The sequence below is a fragment of the Pseudophryne corroboree genome, chromosome 10, assembly GCF_028390025.1.
Source record: "Pseudophryne corroboree isolate aPseCor3 chromosome 10, aPseCor3.hap2, whole genome shotgun sequence".
Lineage (NCBI taxonomy): Eukaryota > Metazoa > Chordata > Amphibia > Anura > Myobatrachidae > Pseudophryne > Pseudophryne corroboree.
Window position 1 is genome coordinate 90,946,049 of NC_086453.1, and position 15,408 is coordinate 90,961,456.

The window sequence follows — 15,408 nt, forward strand, 5'->3', positions numbered from 1 at the left end:
CCTCACAAACAATCCGGCGCTGTGACAGAACCTGCCCTCCTGGTAAGTGAGATTTCCTAAACTTTCTATTTGACGGAATGGTTAGTAAAACTAGCAGAAACTAATAGCAGTATAACAATTATCAGTATAAACCTACATTCAATAATAAATAGCAGCAACAGAGTACATGTCAGGTCTGTGGCTGACCCTCTGTCACTGGTTTTGTAGCATAGGTATGATTATAAATGATTTATATGGAGCTACAAGGGTTCTGCAGTGCCTTCTATAGAAGCAGAACATGCACTAATATTACATTGGGCCTGCTTCTGAGGTGGGAGTAAAGCAGAAATGAACAAGGAGACCTATCTCTATTACAGTTTTGCACTTCTACACCAGAGGTATTAATGGGATCCGGGCTGAAGATCGACACTGTCCAGGTCGACAATGTTTAGGTCGACCACTATAGGTCGACGGTCACTGTGTCGACAGGGTTGGAAGATCGACAGGGTTTCCTGGTCGATATGTGCTAGGTCGACAGGTCAAAAGGTCAACCTAAACATTGTCGACCTGTCCTAGACAGTGTGATCTAATGATCCACACCCGTATTAATATGTATCTGTGTTGTATATAAATATTAACGGGGCAGCACGGATGGTGTAATGGTTAGCATTACTGCCTCACAGCACTGAGGTCATGGGTTTGATTCCCACCATGGCCCTAATTGTGTGGAGTTTGTATCTTCTCCCTGTGCTTGCGTGGGTTTCCTCTGGATACTCCAGTTTCTTACCACAATCCAAAAATACACGGGTAGGCTAACTGGTGCCAAATAAAAATATTAACCCTGGCGTGAATATGTGTGCGTGTACTGGTAGGGCACATAGGTTGTAAAGCTCTACTGGGGCAGGAACTGTTGTGAATGGACAAATGTTCTCTGTAAAGCGCTGCGGAATATGTGTGCGCTATATATATAACTGGTAATAAATAAATTAGTATTTTTTTCTTTTGCAGTCAACAGCACAAAATAAAATGGATACACAGGAATTGTACCTATACTGTGCCCTACAAGTGGAGGTCGCTCGATTCCGTAAGTAAAGTAGATAAAGCTGTGACATTATATGATCCCTCTCTGATTACAAGCACCTTAGGGTAGTCATGCAGTTCTGGGGAGCACTGGGGGGGGGGGGGGGGGGGTTACTTCCCTGTTACATTCCCCTACTTTATATAGATTAGTCATCATATGTGGGTATACAGGGACCTTACATACAGTTGCTATGGGGCCCACACATATCTAGTTACACCCCTGATGGAATAGTACATGTTGGTTTGCTGCCAAAGACTCTGCACCCCCCTTGCTATTTTATTGTACAATTAAGTTTTTATGGGCTAATGTTCCAACAATAATTTCTGGTTCTTGTAGCTTGTGTTTGGGTAATTGGCGTGTCAGATCTTTGGCGTTTGGTAATTGGCATTCTACTCTAATACCATCTCTTGCTTTTCCATTATACAGTCTTATTTCAAAATGATGGCATACAGTACATTAGCAGGGTGAGTGTAGGGTACAATTTAGGAACATTTGTCATTTCAGAGTAACACACTGGATAATGGGAAGAAGGGGAAAGAAAAGGAGGAAACCTGGGTGGGTCACGGGGAGGGAAAGCAGAGCACGCTCCTCAGATATACTGCAAACAATACCTCTGTCTACCTAAATAGCAGAGTATGGGCCCAAGTGGTGAGAGTAACAAGGCCAATAAGTATTAGCACAGAAATGACCACAGAAGATGCTGCACATAGGAGATACTAGAAAAAGACAAAACCAGGGCTCCCGGAGTGACTTACATTTACTGTATGACATTCTGTGTACTATACAGTGTTGCAGTGGCGGAACTAGCGAGCGGTGGGCCCAGGCGCAACAACATGCTATGCCCCCCCATCCCGTCCAAGTCCACCCCCCTCTCCCCCCAACTCCAATTAGAGATTCTTTGCATGCTCCCGTATAATATATATATATATATACTGTATAGTGGTGCAAGTAGAATTTTTTTTTTAGTTGTACTGCGCGCGCACGGCAAAAAATGAATGTGGCAACATGGGGCGTGGCCAATGAAAATGGGGGTGTAATACACATATTACCCAAATATTGCAGTGCCAGATACACATATGCCCCCACAGTGCCAGATATGCCCGCACAGTGCCAGAAAGACACATGCCCCTACAGTGCAAGATACACATATGCCCCCGCAGTGCCAGATATGCCCCCACATTGCCAGATACACATACCCCAACAGTGCTAGATATGCCCCCACAATGCCAGATACACATATTCCCCCACAGTGCCAGATATGCCCTCATAGTGCCAGATATGTCCCCCACATTGCCAAATACGCATGCCCCCACAGTGCTAGATATGCCCCCACAGTGCCAGATACACATATTACCCCACATTGCCAGATATGCCCCCACATTGCCAGATACACATGCCCTCATAGTGCCAGATATGCCCTCATAGTGCCAGATATGCCCTCACAGTGCTAGATATGCCCCCACAGTGCCAGATACACATATTACCCCACATTGCCAGATATGCCCCCACATTGCCAGATACACATGCCCTCATAGTGCCAGATATGCCCTCATAGTGCTAGATATGCCCCCACAGTGCCAGTTTAGATATTATTACCAGGGGTTTCATGCGCATTGCCCGGGGTTTCATGTGCGTTGCCAGAGGTTTCATGCGCATTGCCAGGGGTTTTACATGTGGTGTAATGCTTGTTCCCAGGGGTTTAATGCTCTGGGATCCATGCTCATTGCCTAGGGAATGCTCATTGCCTAGGGGTAGCTAGGGATGGCTACTGACCATCGATGTTATCCATCGATGGTGACCATCAATGGATAACCCACCGATGGCCATCCCTAGCATTTGCTGGTGGGCACTAGCCCGCCAGCACTATAATGCTCTCCCCTTTGCATCTCCCTCCTCCCCTGTACTCCGCTTGGCTGGCGGAGTTTTACGGAATGACGCGATTGTGTCATAACATCATGACACGATCGCGTCATCCACCGGACCGGCCGAGAGGAGTGAGGAGGAGGGATGGGGAGAGGGGCCCACTGCTGACAAAGGGTCCAAAGCCAGCGGCATTTTATCTCTTCACTGGCATGCCACTGAAGAGGTGAAATGCCGCTGGCTTTGGGCCCTTTGACAGCGGTGGGCCCCAGTGCAAGGCACTGCTTGCACAGGCGGTAGTTCCGCCACTGCAGTGTAGTATATGAAACATTCTACAACCATAATGCCAATCACTTGGCAGCTGCAGAACCCAAGACACCAGCGTGACTGCTATTTTATATTTTATTTACAGATATAAAACGCCAGTACAAACTGCTCAGAGCTGATGCTAGGAGCATAATAGTAAGTGAATAAAGCATCTGTACTCCTCCCCCTTCTCTCTCTCTCTCTCTCTCTCTCTCTCTATCTGTCTCTCTCTCTCTCTATCCTCTATCTCGCTCCTCCCTCTCCATCTCACTACTTCTATCTATCTATCTATCTATCTATCTATCTATCTATCTATCTATCTATCTATCTATCTATCTATCTATCTATCTATCTATCTATCTATCTCTATCCATACTTGCCTACATTAGATTTCTCCTCTCCGTCAGAAGCCCAGAGAGGAGATGCTGAATGAGTCTCCGGGGGGGCGGGCTGGACTGTGACATCATCTAAGCCCTGTGATTTCCGTCATTTTAACCCCTTTCCCACCCGACGGCACCAACTGAAAAACTGAGCTCACAGTACCTGGAGGCGGTGTTACAGAGGAGGCCCCAATGCATCCTGGGACAGCCTAAAGCTTTAGCCTGTAGGTGCCTCTGAATCAAGATCCACTCTACACCCCGATGTATTTCCTGTGGAACCCAGTGTACCTTGCAGAAAGAGAGTTAACCATGGTAAATCTAAATCTACCATAACTCTCCTTTTTTCTGGTAGTCTCCCCATCCCCAGTAGAGTGGCTACTCCTTTCACATCCCATCCACTTCCGCATACCTGAATCACGGTCCTTGAAGGGAAGATGGGGCCTAGTGATGCAATTCTATGCTAATCCATCATTCTAGCCTGGTCATAATCATATATGCATAATTCACTGCATTTTGTTGGGCCAAGTTCCCATCATCAGCCAGCTCTATCCATTCTCCCGGCTTCTCCTGCAGAGGAGAGTTTTAAAGTAGGCAAGTATCAATCACTGTTAATTTAGGACCTTATTCACATGTGTATGTAAACCTGATGGTTTTACGTACAGCTCTGATGGCAGGTGGACTGTGCATGTGCGGGCTCATACTGCATACTGCGGGGGAGCAGAACAGGTCCTGTGTTTATGCTCGCAGTGCCTCCAAGTAAATGCATGACAGACATGCTGTTGCCATTTGAGGGGTGGAGCGGGTGCGGTGATGGTGACCATTCTACAAAACTGACTCTACTGGCCCCCGGCAGAGGAGTTCTTCATCTTAGGCTTACTCACATGGCTGATGGTCACGATGATGATCCGATGCTGGGACTTTGGACGCAGCACTAGGATCTGCAATGCCAGTGGGCGTCTTTCGCCTCAGATGCTTCATGTGGCATTAACATTTTTTTGCATTGCTTCTCCATCCAAAGACACGGGGGAAACGCAAACAGCGTCCATCTCTGAATCACCCCTTATCCATACATACAGCTAGGACACATCTATCAGCTTTCCAGTCAGAATATATTTATGTCTTTGATATCTATCTCAATGTTAATTTAATCCATACATAAAATTAGGGCACATCTATCAAATTTACCACCAAAACAGATGAATCTCTCTTTACAACACATTTATTAAAACAATTGTGAAGAAAATCTCCTAAAAACTGATGCAAACTGTAAGTATACCCTATACTTGCCTATACTGGCCGGGAGGTTCCTGAATAGCGGGTGCTGTTCCTGGCCACCCAGAAGTCTCACAGAGGCTGTACTCCAAGTTCCCAAGTAAAGAGGGCGGTACGGGCGGCCTACAACACAATTTGCACTGAATTACATCATCATAGCCACGCTACCTGCTTTACAATGGCAGTACTCTTGACAGTGTATAGTGGGGTCTGTGGTCACAGCGATGCAACCTCATTCGCCTCCACTCCCCTGCACTGCTCTCTATGCTGATCAACACCCCCTGCTCCGAACCCCCCATACTGCTCCCCCCCCTCCTGCTGTGCTGACCTGACTGCAGAAAGTCACCAAGTATGAAGCATCCCCTGGATGTATTACAGAGGCTCTGCAGCAGAGAATGGTTTCTGATCGCAGTAGCAGCCACCATAGGTTTCTATATTGCGAGATATACAAAGCTGGGAAATGTAATAAACCTATAACATTTAGTAACTAGCTTGTGTTGGAGGTTACACTCTATATTCCTCCTATAATTTATTGTATTTTCTCCCCTGTACCACAGAGATCTTGCAGAAGACTGGTGAACAATAAGTAAGTAACTGTCATAACTGTAGGAAACTGACTGTGACTCTAATAAACATCCTAGTGATATTTGGTGGACCCCCTTCTTTCAAAGTAAAGCATTCATTACCTTCAAACCCAGAAATAAAGACACGGAGACTTGAATTTTGGCAGAAAAATTGCTAGCTATTTATTTGACCCTAACCAATAGCAAACCTGTAATAGAAAATTTTATTAAGATGCCGATCCAGCCGGCATATGGTGGCAGCAAAAAGAACGGCTCTATTAACCTAAATTAACCGTAAAATACTAAAACTCAAAACCATCCTAATTTTACTACAACTATCAAAAACCGGTAATAGGTGACAACTCAACCCCCAAAGTGACTACCCACCCTGATGGGTGCCCTGCCGCTGCCTTCCCGGACGGGTGGTCAAGCGGCCAATAAGTCGATGGAGGTGAGTGCACCTAAACCACACCAAACTGTAAAACACTACAACTTACCATACAAATACAAACTGCCGTTCTTTTCCGCCAATAAATAGCCAACGATAAAACCAGCCAACAATTTAACACCAAGGCACCACATGCCAGAATTTCTGACCACAGGGGCGGGAGGGCGGGAAGGCAAATCACCACCAGAGAGATCTAAAATGGCCTCACCTTTCCTATATATATTAAACCCTCCCCTTCAAAAAAGGCTGTACTTTCCTCACAGCTAGGTCCACCCCTCACCAGATGTTTAACTCTTTCCTTTCCTATGCAGTCAATTCTCTCTCCTAAACATCCTAGTGATATTTGGTGGACCCCCTTCTTTCAAAGTAAAGCATTCATTACCTTCAAACCCAGAAATAAAGACACGGAGACTTGAATTTTGGCAGAAAAATTGCTAGCTATTTATTTGACCCTAACCAATAGCAAACCTGTAATAGAAAATTTTATTAAGATGCCGATCCAGCCGGCATATGGTGGCAGCAAAAAGAACGGCTCTATTAACCTAAATTAACCGTAAAATACTAAAACTCAAAACCATCCTAATTTTACTACAACTATCAAAAACCGGTAATAGGTGACAACTCAACTCCCAAAGTGACTACCCACCCTGATGGGTGCCCTGCCGCTGCCTTCCCGGACGGGTGGTCAAGCGGCCAATAAGTCGATGGAGGTGAGTGCACCTAAACCACACCAAACTGTAAAACACTACAACTTACCATACAAATACAAACTGCCGTTCTTTTCCGCCAACAGCGAAAGACCCATCCCCCAAAGTCTTCGCACCGCCACCATAACCTACCCTAACTCCTGCAAAACAGAACCCAGATCCTCCAGGAAAAACATCATCCCCTCATTGGATAGATGTACCCCATCAGGCCGAAAAAGGTGACTGTCTCTAAACCGAATCCTAGGGTGGCGAACCACCTTGCCACCGTGGGACAGTATCCACTTCGCCACTGCCCCATTCACCTTTTTCTGCGCCTCATCAATCTGGCGACCATCCGCCACACCCCTCCAACTCAACCTCGGCACCATCAAGGAGAAAACCAATACACAATTGGTCCATGCTGCGGCCACACTTGCCAGATCCTGTATCATGGCCCACCGCAGATCCAAGGATGTCCTCTTCCCCAGGTCGTTGCCACCTAGGTGGACAACCAAAACCCTAGGGACTCCATGCTTGCTGGCCTGACTAACTAGCCTACTCTTCAGCTCGCTCCACCTCATCCCTCGCCAGCCAAGCCATCTAACACCCTGTGCTCCAGGCAACGCCTGAGCCCCCTCCGAGGCCACAAACTTGGCTGCCCAGTATACATAAGAGTGGCCAACCACCCAAATAGCCATATTGTCTTCAAACCAACCTGAAGAGGGAAAAAGGGGGGTAAAATTGATTACTAAAAGCTTCATTAATTGCTTTCACCTGAAGGATCTGCCAAAAAGAAAAACTTTAGTTCTCGCAATTGCAGCAGTCACGGCCTAGCCGATCTGCACCATGCTTCTTGCCAATTTGAAGCAAACATAGACACACAATGGGGAAGTTCAAAATAAAGTCAAAAGAAATTAAAACAGGGGGGGGGGGGTATAAAATGGGAAACACATGTAATAACTCAGCTGGAGGTGAAAGCGTAAAGACCTGCTGAGGGACTCTGATTAGAACAGATTAGCCGAATTGTAGATTAGAATTCAGTCCGTCAAGTCAGGCAAAAAATCGCAAAATAACTCCAGACCCCCGCTGCCGGCTCATGCCAGCAACGACGAGTAGCTAATCCCTGAGTAGGATAAAAAAAAGGGGAAACCAACAAACGCACAATACCATAACTCACAGAACTGTAACAACATGATATAACATGCAAATAACAAAGCATCACGCGCAATCCGACCTCTCATGCAACGGGGCGAATATATCGTCTGTAACTTGACGACTTCCATCGCCCCACTGCCTGGATTTCAGTTCTGGACAAACCCGCCGCCGCCGACGTTGCAGCGCCTATTCGAAAGGAATGGGTACAGAACGCAGCGGGTGGGAGGCCCAAGCTCGCCAAACAACGACTCAGCATCCAACGAAACTGGTATTTCGTCACCGGCAGCCCGTCATAATGCAATAGCCATGACCCCTCCCTAACGGGTCGGACCGCCACATATTGCACAGCCAGACCTACTGGGCAAACGCTCTCCTCATGCGCCGGAACCAAAGTGACCCAACAACCTCTCCCCACTTGGTCCGTCTTAGAGCGCCGCAATCTGCATAGCAAGGACCTCTCACCCACCACCACGTCTCCGACCAGCATGCGCGACTCTGTTCTCTTGGAAGGCGCTACCAACTCCGAAACCCTAAAGGCCCCGTGGTAAGCCATTGAGAACGCCAAACTGAACAAAAGCGTCTCAAACCTGGACGACGCGACTCGCCCAACCGCCGCAATGACGGCCGGCAACAACGCCGCATCGATGGGCCGCCTCCTATCCGGTGGCGTCGGCGCGACTCGCGCCCATCCTTTCATCGCCTTCCGCAGAACATCGCTTTTTGTCACATCGGGGACGCCCCGCAGTTTGCTGAAAAACGAGACCCCAGCCAAGTACCGGGATACCACCGCTCGAGACCTACCTGAAACATACAGCTGCCAAATAAAAGAAAGCATCATCCGATGCCTGCTCTTACCTTGTTGCTGACGTCCTTGGACAAACTCCTCCCACTCGCTCCTAGCTTGTCCGTAAGCCTTGAGCGTGGCTGGTGCGACTGACCGCAACGCTAGACCCTCCAGTCCGGCCCGATCACCTGCCAAACATAACCGGGACAATGAAAACCTTGCTCGTCGGCCTCGGGTGCCAACAACCAAAACCTTTCCCACTGTCCCCGCGACAAAGCGTCGGCAATTCCATTCTCCAAACCGGGCACATGCTGCGCGCGGAACCACAGGTTCCTACGCAAGCATGTCAAAAGCAATTGTCCCAGCACCCGCAGAACCACCAACGACTTTGCCCTCTGGTTATTAATCGCATGCACCACGCCCAAATTATCGCATCTAAACAAAATGCTGCGAATAGCCAGCCGATCGCCCCAGACCTCCAACGCCACCATAATGGGAAAAAGCTCCAGAAGCACCAGGTCCTTTTTTAGACCTTCGCCATGCCATTTCGCCGGCCAGGATGCCGCGCACCAAGATCCCTCCAGAAAGCAACCGAATCCAGAGGCACCCGCTGCGTCGGTGAACAGCTGCAACCGCTCGCTGTCCGCCGCTGGCGCTTGCCATATGCACACCCCGTTGAAATCCTCCAGGAACGATGCCCATATGGCCAAATCCCTTTTTATTTCGGAGGACAAACGCACAAAATGGTGTGGTCTGGCACACCCCGCCGTCGCCCTTTCTAGCTTCCGGCAGAAAACCCTGCCCATCGGTATTACCCGACATGCAAAGTTCAACATGCCCAGCAAGGACTGCGCCTGCCGCAGCGTGACTTTACGCGACCTTTCGAACCGGCAAATGGCGTCGCGGAGCTTCGAAACCTTGTCCCGGGGCAGTCGACACTCACCCGCCACCGTGTCAATTTCAATCCCCAAAAATGACAAGCAGGAGGCCGGACCCTCTGTTTTGTCCACGGCCACGGGAACACCGAAGTGGTAAAACAGAGCTCGGATGCTAAAAAGCAAATCGCCGCACCGTGGAGAATTGGCCGGACCCGCACACAGAAAGTCATCGAGGTAATGGGCAACCCCGTGACCCCCTGACGAAGACTCCACGCACCAATGAAGAAACGTGCTAAAACGCTTGAAAAATGAGCATGAAACGGAACATCCCATCGGCAAACATTTGTCAATGAAATACTCCGCCCCAATCCTAAAACCCATAAAACGAAATGAGTCCGGATGCAACGGCAATAATCTAAAAGCTGACTCAACATCAATCTTAGCCATGAGGGCCCCAGTCCCGTAGCTGCGGACCATCTCTAGCGCCTCGTCGAATGACTGATACACCACCGAGCAATGAGCCGGCGGTATTGCGTCATTGACCGACGCCCCCAACGGGTAAGAAAGATGCTGAATGAGCCGGAAAGTGCCTGGAGTCTTCTTAGGGACCACCCCGACCGGAGAGATGACCAAGTCATCCACCGGGGGTGACGTAAACGGTCCCTCCATCCTGCCCAACCTGACCTCTTTATCCACTTTCTCCCGTAGCACAACCGGCAAGGCTCAGGCAGATTGGAGGTTCCTCTGTGCCCGCACGGACACCTCGCTCGCAACAGGCAAGCGAAAACCAAACTTAAAACCGGAAAACAAAAAATTTGCATCCTCCGTATTCGGATACAAGTCCAACCACCGGCCCATAGTCTCCAATTTAATTGGTGTTGGAGCTCTGCAGAGCGGTCCCGCTCGCGGCCTGTCTGGGGTAAGCTTGCTTACCCCGCGCCCCCTGCCGACCGCCTTTGAAGCAGGAGGAGGCTGGGTGGGATCCGCCACACTGCAGGCAGGAGTGTCGAAAATGACACTGCTTGCCAAAGGAACACGTCCCGCTGTTAAACGCGAAACACTTTCCTCTTGTGGCGGATCGCCCTCCTGCACGGATGGCCGATCCACCTGCCTTGGCCAATCCGCCGTCCGCGCCGGACCCCTGGCTGATGACCCTGCGCGGCGCCCGTCCGCCCCCGGTTTCCGGGGTTCCTCCTCCTGCTGCGAGGCCGGGTTACCTTGAGCCAGACCTCCACATCCTTGAACCCGAAGTCCATGACCCTCAAACCGTCCTGCTTTTCCCGAAACTCCTGATCATACCGCCGCCACTCAGAGCCAGAGGATGTGCACTGCATGTCGTGGACGAGGTGCAGATACCGGATTACATTCATGTGCTCCTCCGGCCTGTCCTCCAAGTAGCACGCCGCAAATACCCAGAAACCGGCCAGCCAATTATCGAAGGACCGGAATGCCTCAGCCCCGATGCCCTTCTTCGCGGCCGCCGCCTTATAATCCTTCTTCATGGCCCTTGTCAATACAAACATGTCCACGAAGTCACCCCTACGAATCTTCTTGCGGCAGCTATCCCGCAGCCCACGCATTACGGCGGTGTAGTCGCATCGAACGACCCCGGGCAAATCGCGGCGCTTCTTGGCACTACGAGCTTCCTCGCTAAGCCGCCTGCGCCGCTTACGCCTCTTCTGCTGCCTTGCTGCCTGCTTGGCAAATTTCGCCGCCCTCTTCTTCGCCCTAGTAGTGCTACTTACTTCGGACGCCTGCGACGCCAGAGAAGATGAAGAGGAGGAAGAAGAAGAGCTGCGATAACTCGAGCTCGTGGGGGAACCCGATACCGACTGCACCACCTCACCTGATGCCGTCGACCGCTCCGACATGGAATCCTCTGGCGCGTCCACCTCGACGTCTTCCTCCCCGGAGCCTGCCATCTCAACTTCCTCGTGGTCCCCTATAAAAGATAAAGAAGAGGGGGACCTGGCATGCACACGCGGCGCATGCCGCACCCTACGTGGGGGGTGGGGCGTTGCGGCCGCGCGCCCTAGCCCATCCTGTCCCGGACCTAACTCCAGTTCCGCGGCGGCCGCTCCAAGCTCCCTGCAGGCGCGAGCCACCCGTTGCGCCGCTGAGGCCCTCCGCCTGCCGGATCCGCCCGCCTCCACAGACGCGCCGGACCTTGCCGCCGCCCTCGGGGAGGCCACCGCAGCTAGCGGCCCCAACGCCTCCACCACCGTGGCCAGGGCCGACGCCAGCGCCCCGGAAGTGTCCCGACCGCCGTGCAACCCGGCAATGGACCCCGAAGGACCCCTGGCCTGGGCGCGATCCCGCGCCCGTCGCCCGCCTGTCGCGACCCGGGCGCCCGACGCCAGTCGCCCCAGCGGGAAAGCGGGGGCACCCCAGTCGGAGCCCCCACTCTCCCATTCTGCATCCTCTTCCTCCCCTTGCAGATAAGGACTATTCCCCGATCTCGGGGAGGACTCGCCGCCATGCCGCGCAGCACGTGCCGCGGCCCTGCGGCCACTAACCCATTCCCTGTCCCCCCTCCTCCCCCGAAAGCCGCTGCGTTCCGGCTCCGGAGGAATGTTCAGGGGAGACAGGGACGACCGCGGTGCAGCTGCGCCCGATTGCACGCGCACTGCACCGCCTGCGATGGGCACGCGCGCATCCCGTGCGCGCGCCCCATCGCTGCTCCCCGCCGTGTCCTCCACCTCCTGCCATGTACTGGCATCCCCTGCCCTCTGGCCTGCTCGAGCCCTATTAGGCTGCTCCCCCCTGCTCCTCGCACCCCCCTGGCTCCTGCCATACTCCGGCAGCCGGGGAGTTAAGTCAGGGGACAGAGACCCTGGCGGCGCCGCTGCGCGCACTCGTGCGCAGCTGGCGCCACTTGTGGCGAGCGGGGGCGCGCGCGCACCTCATGCGCGCGACCCACCGCTTCCCGCCACGGAGGTCTCGGCCGCCGTATCCATCACCGCCGCCGCGCGAGGCTCAGAGCAAGGCCCCGCGCGGCGACTACCCGAACCCCTTCCAGCCCTCCTCCCCCGCCCGGCACTTCCACTCGTCCGAGGCAAGGAAGAGGAGGTAAAAACCGGGCCCGACTGCACCGCCCGGCGCCCCCCCGCAGCGCGCATGCGCCCGCCCGCGGGCGCCCAACGCTGCCTCTGCATCCGCTGCTCCCGGAGGCGAGGGCTTGTGCCCGACGACCTCCGGGCGGCTCACATGTACCTCCGCCCCCCCCCCCGCCGCCCGCGCCTGGCCGGCAACTCCGACCCGGCCCCCAGCGGCGAGGCCGACCTGGTCTGCCGCACTGTGCTCCCGCCCGCGCTCGTGGAGGCCCCGGGGGACGGAGCCCGTCCCCCAGGCCTACCACCCCTTCCCCCGGCCCAGCTCCACCGCCAGCAGCGCGGTACCGAGCTGGGGGCCCGGCGGAACGTCGAGGGCGGGAAGCCATGTTAAAATTGAATGCAGGGGAGCTAGCAGCAGGATAGCAGGGACTATGTAACTGGAAACAACACCCTGAAGTAATGTGGGAAAATTTCTGCACTGCAGCACTCACCCACTAAGGCAAATCACCACCAGAGAGATCTAAAATGGCCTCACCTTTCCTATATATATTAAACCCTCCCCTTCAAAAAAGGCTGTACTTTCCTCACAGCTAGGTCCACCCCTCACCAGATGTTTAACTCTTTCCTTTCCTATGCAGTCAATTCTCTCTCCTTCTCATGGTCACTGATGCACAGTTACTAGGAGTGACCAGAATATACATATTGCCATGAATCAGTGTAATATACACCCCACTGGCACACTATGTGACCTATTCACCAACGTGACTGTATCCATTATACATGCGGACACAGTGGTTTCCTCGTGTTTGTCACACACGTAGCTATAGATCCAATCAGTAAAGTTGTACCGCAGGAGATATCAGGGATATTTGCTGTATGCGGCTGCGCTGTACACATGACGTGTCACGCGTCCCCATACAGTATTAGTATGGGGGGCTATTCATCAGTCTCAGGGCGGGAACAGTCTTCCCCTAACCTTTATACTGTAAGCTGTAATGAGCAGGGCCCTCTGCCCTCCTGTTGTCATTACCTATAACTCTTGCTCACCAGTTACACCTGCACCCCCTACTTGTGCCCTCTGCCCCTTGTCTCCACTCACTCTTCACACCTCTTTCAGTGGCTGTAGCCCTGTCAGTTGCGCCCACGCTAATGGGCACAGGCTTCAGCCTGAATGCACCCCTTGCACCCCTGCCGGAACCCTGCGTGCTAAATACCAGAGGCAGGAATTTTCCTCACAGCTGTAGGGTCTGCAAGGAAAAATCCACAATAAAATGCAGATTCCACATTTTATCACATGGGGAAACCCACTTATTCCGTATTTTACACATGGTACAGTTAGTTGTGAGATCAACAACGCTGCTAACTGAATATGCCCCTAAGCAGTATTATATGTAAAATCAGGGAATGTTGCAATATATGTATATATATATAATATATATATATATATATATATGTATACATCTGGTCAGTCCTATATGGTCACCCAGAGACGGAACCATGACCAGTTCTATACATGAGCTATGCTTTCTGCTCTCAGTCTTTCCCTAACACTGGCTGTTACAGGCCAGACTCCCCCAAGCACAGCAGCTGTCACTCACCTGGGGAATCACCTGACACCAGTTGGGTTATATGACCTAAAACTAGGGTGCAAGGGAAATGTGGCCACAGGGACACTTGAATAAAACACTGCATTATTCCACTGCACTCTCCACTACCATACCTGGGATGCAGGAGGGATGTGACCACATAAAAATGAGTGACACGAATTGCACTATGTGGGAATAATGTTCCCTATTATTATATAGGATACAATGTACAGTGATCATGTGCAACGGGCAAGTGCAGAGTTTCTCTGAATTTTGTTTTGTTTAAGCAATATGGACAGGGACGATGAGAGGGAGGTACTAATTACCCAGGCCTAGGACTGTTGAAGGGCTCTGACCAGCTGCTGGGTGTGGGCGGCACACACCAATGGTGCAGCTTCTTGTTGCTGAGTACCGTATTTTCCTATTTTTTTTAACTGGAGGGGGCATGGCCACTCCTCTAGGATTTGGACACACCCACTTCAGTACCTGGACCCTGTGGCTGTCTCAATGTCCCTGAATCTGGTCACATCCCAGATATGATAGACTTTATCATTTTCCCATAGTCTTTTCCATATATGTTTATGGTCTTCTAAAATGTATTGTGTACATGGACATGACTCCCTTTACCTTTGTCACTTACAAGGTTTCTCTTCTCTTTATAGGAACATCAAAACGTAATTCCAAGGAGGAGGAATGGGTGTGACTCTCTGTGCTGGTGTGGGTCTTTATGAAACAACTATGTAAGCTGCTGCATGCTATATCCACGTGGGGGATATGGTGCCTGACAAGCTCAGCTGTGACGATGCGATAATCATGCTAACTATAGGAGAGTGCTCGTAACCTCTCCTATAGCTAGCAGGATTATTGCATCGTCACAGCTGACCTCAGAAACACATCACCGGCACAGCAGTCATTCAGTACCCCCATTGACTCCCATCAAATTGTACCATCTAAGGCAGCAGCTACCAGAAACCTACACCAGCACAGACAGGTCACACCCACTGGGCGGAATTATTCACCATCAACAGCAACCCTCCCATCACCATCTTAAATAAAAAAAATCTGCATTTCACATGAATGAGTGCTATTAGCCTTCTTTGAAATGCATTTCGCACATTCAGAGTGTACATATGTGCTTCATCAGAAATACAATGTTATTGTGGTGTGTGTAGCCGGTGATCGTGGTGAAAGTGTACAATACAAACCTCTGTTGTCTTCGTCTTTAAAATAAATAGGAAGTACAGTAGTGTGAACAGATATATACAGTGGGAGGAGTCAAGGCGCAAACAGCTAATCAAAAGTGGCTGTAAATTATCATCTTCAATGTCATCATTATCATCACCAGTATGTATTTTGCAAGGTCATACAGTAAGTGTA

General features: G+C 51.1%; 1 long non-coding RNA gene across 1 annotated transcript; it reads left to right on the forward strand.

The window, feature by feature from the left end:
* The first annotated feature begins 986 nt into the window (after nt 1–986).
* On the forward strand, nt 987–15,070 carry LOC134965038 (uncharacterized). Its single transcript, XR_010188278.1, has 4 exons — nt 987–1,063; nt 3,333–3,382; nt 5,436–5,464; nt 14,694–15,070. It is a non-coding gene; the product is annotated as an uncharacterized LOC134965038 (long non-coding RNA).
* The last annotated feature ends 338 nt before the right edge of the window (nt 15,071–15,408 follow it).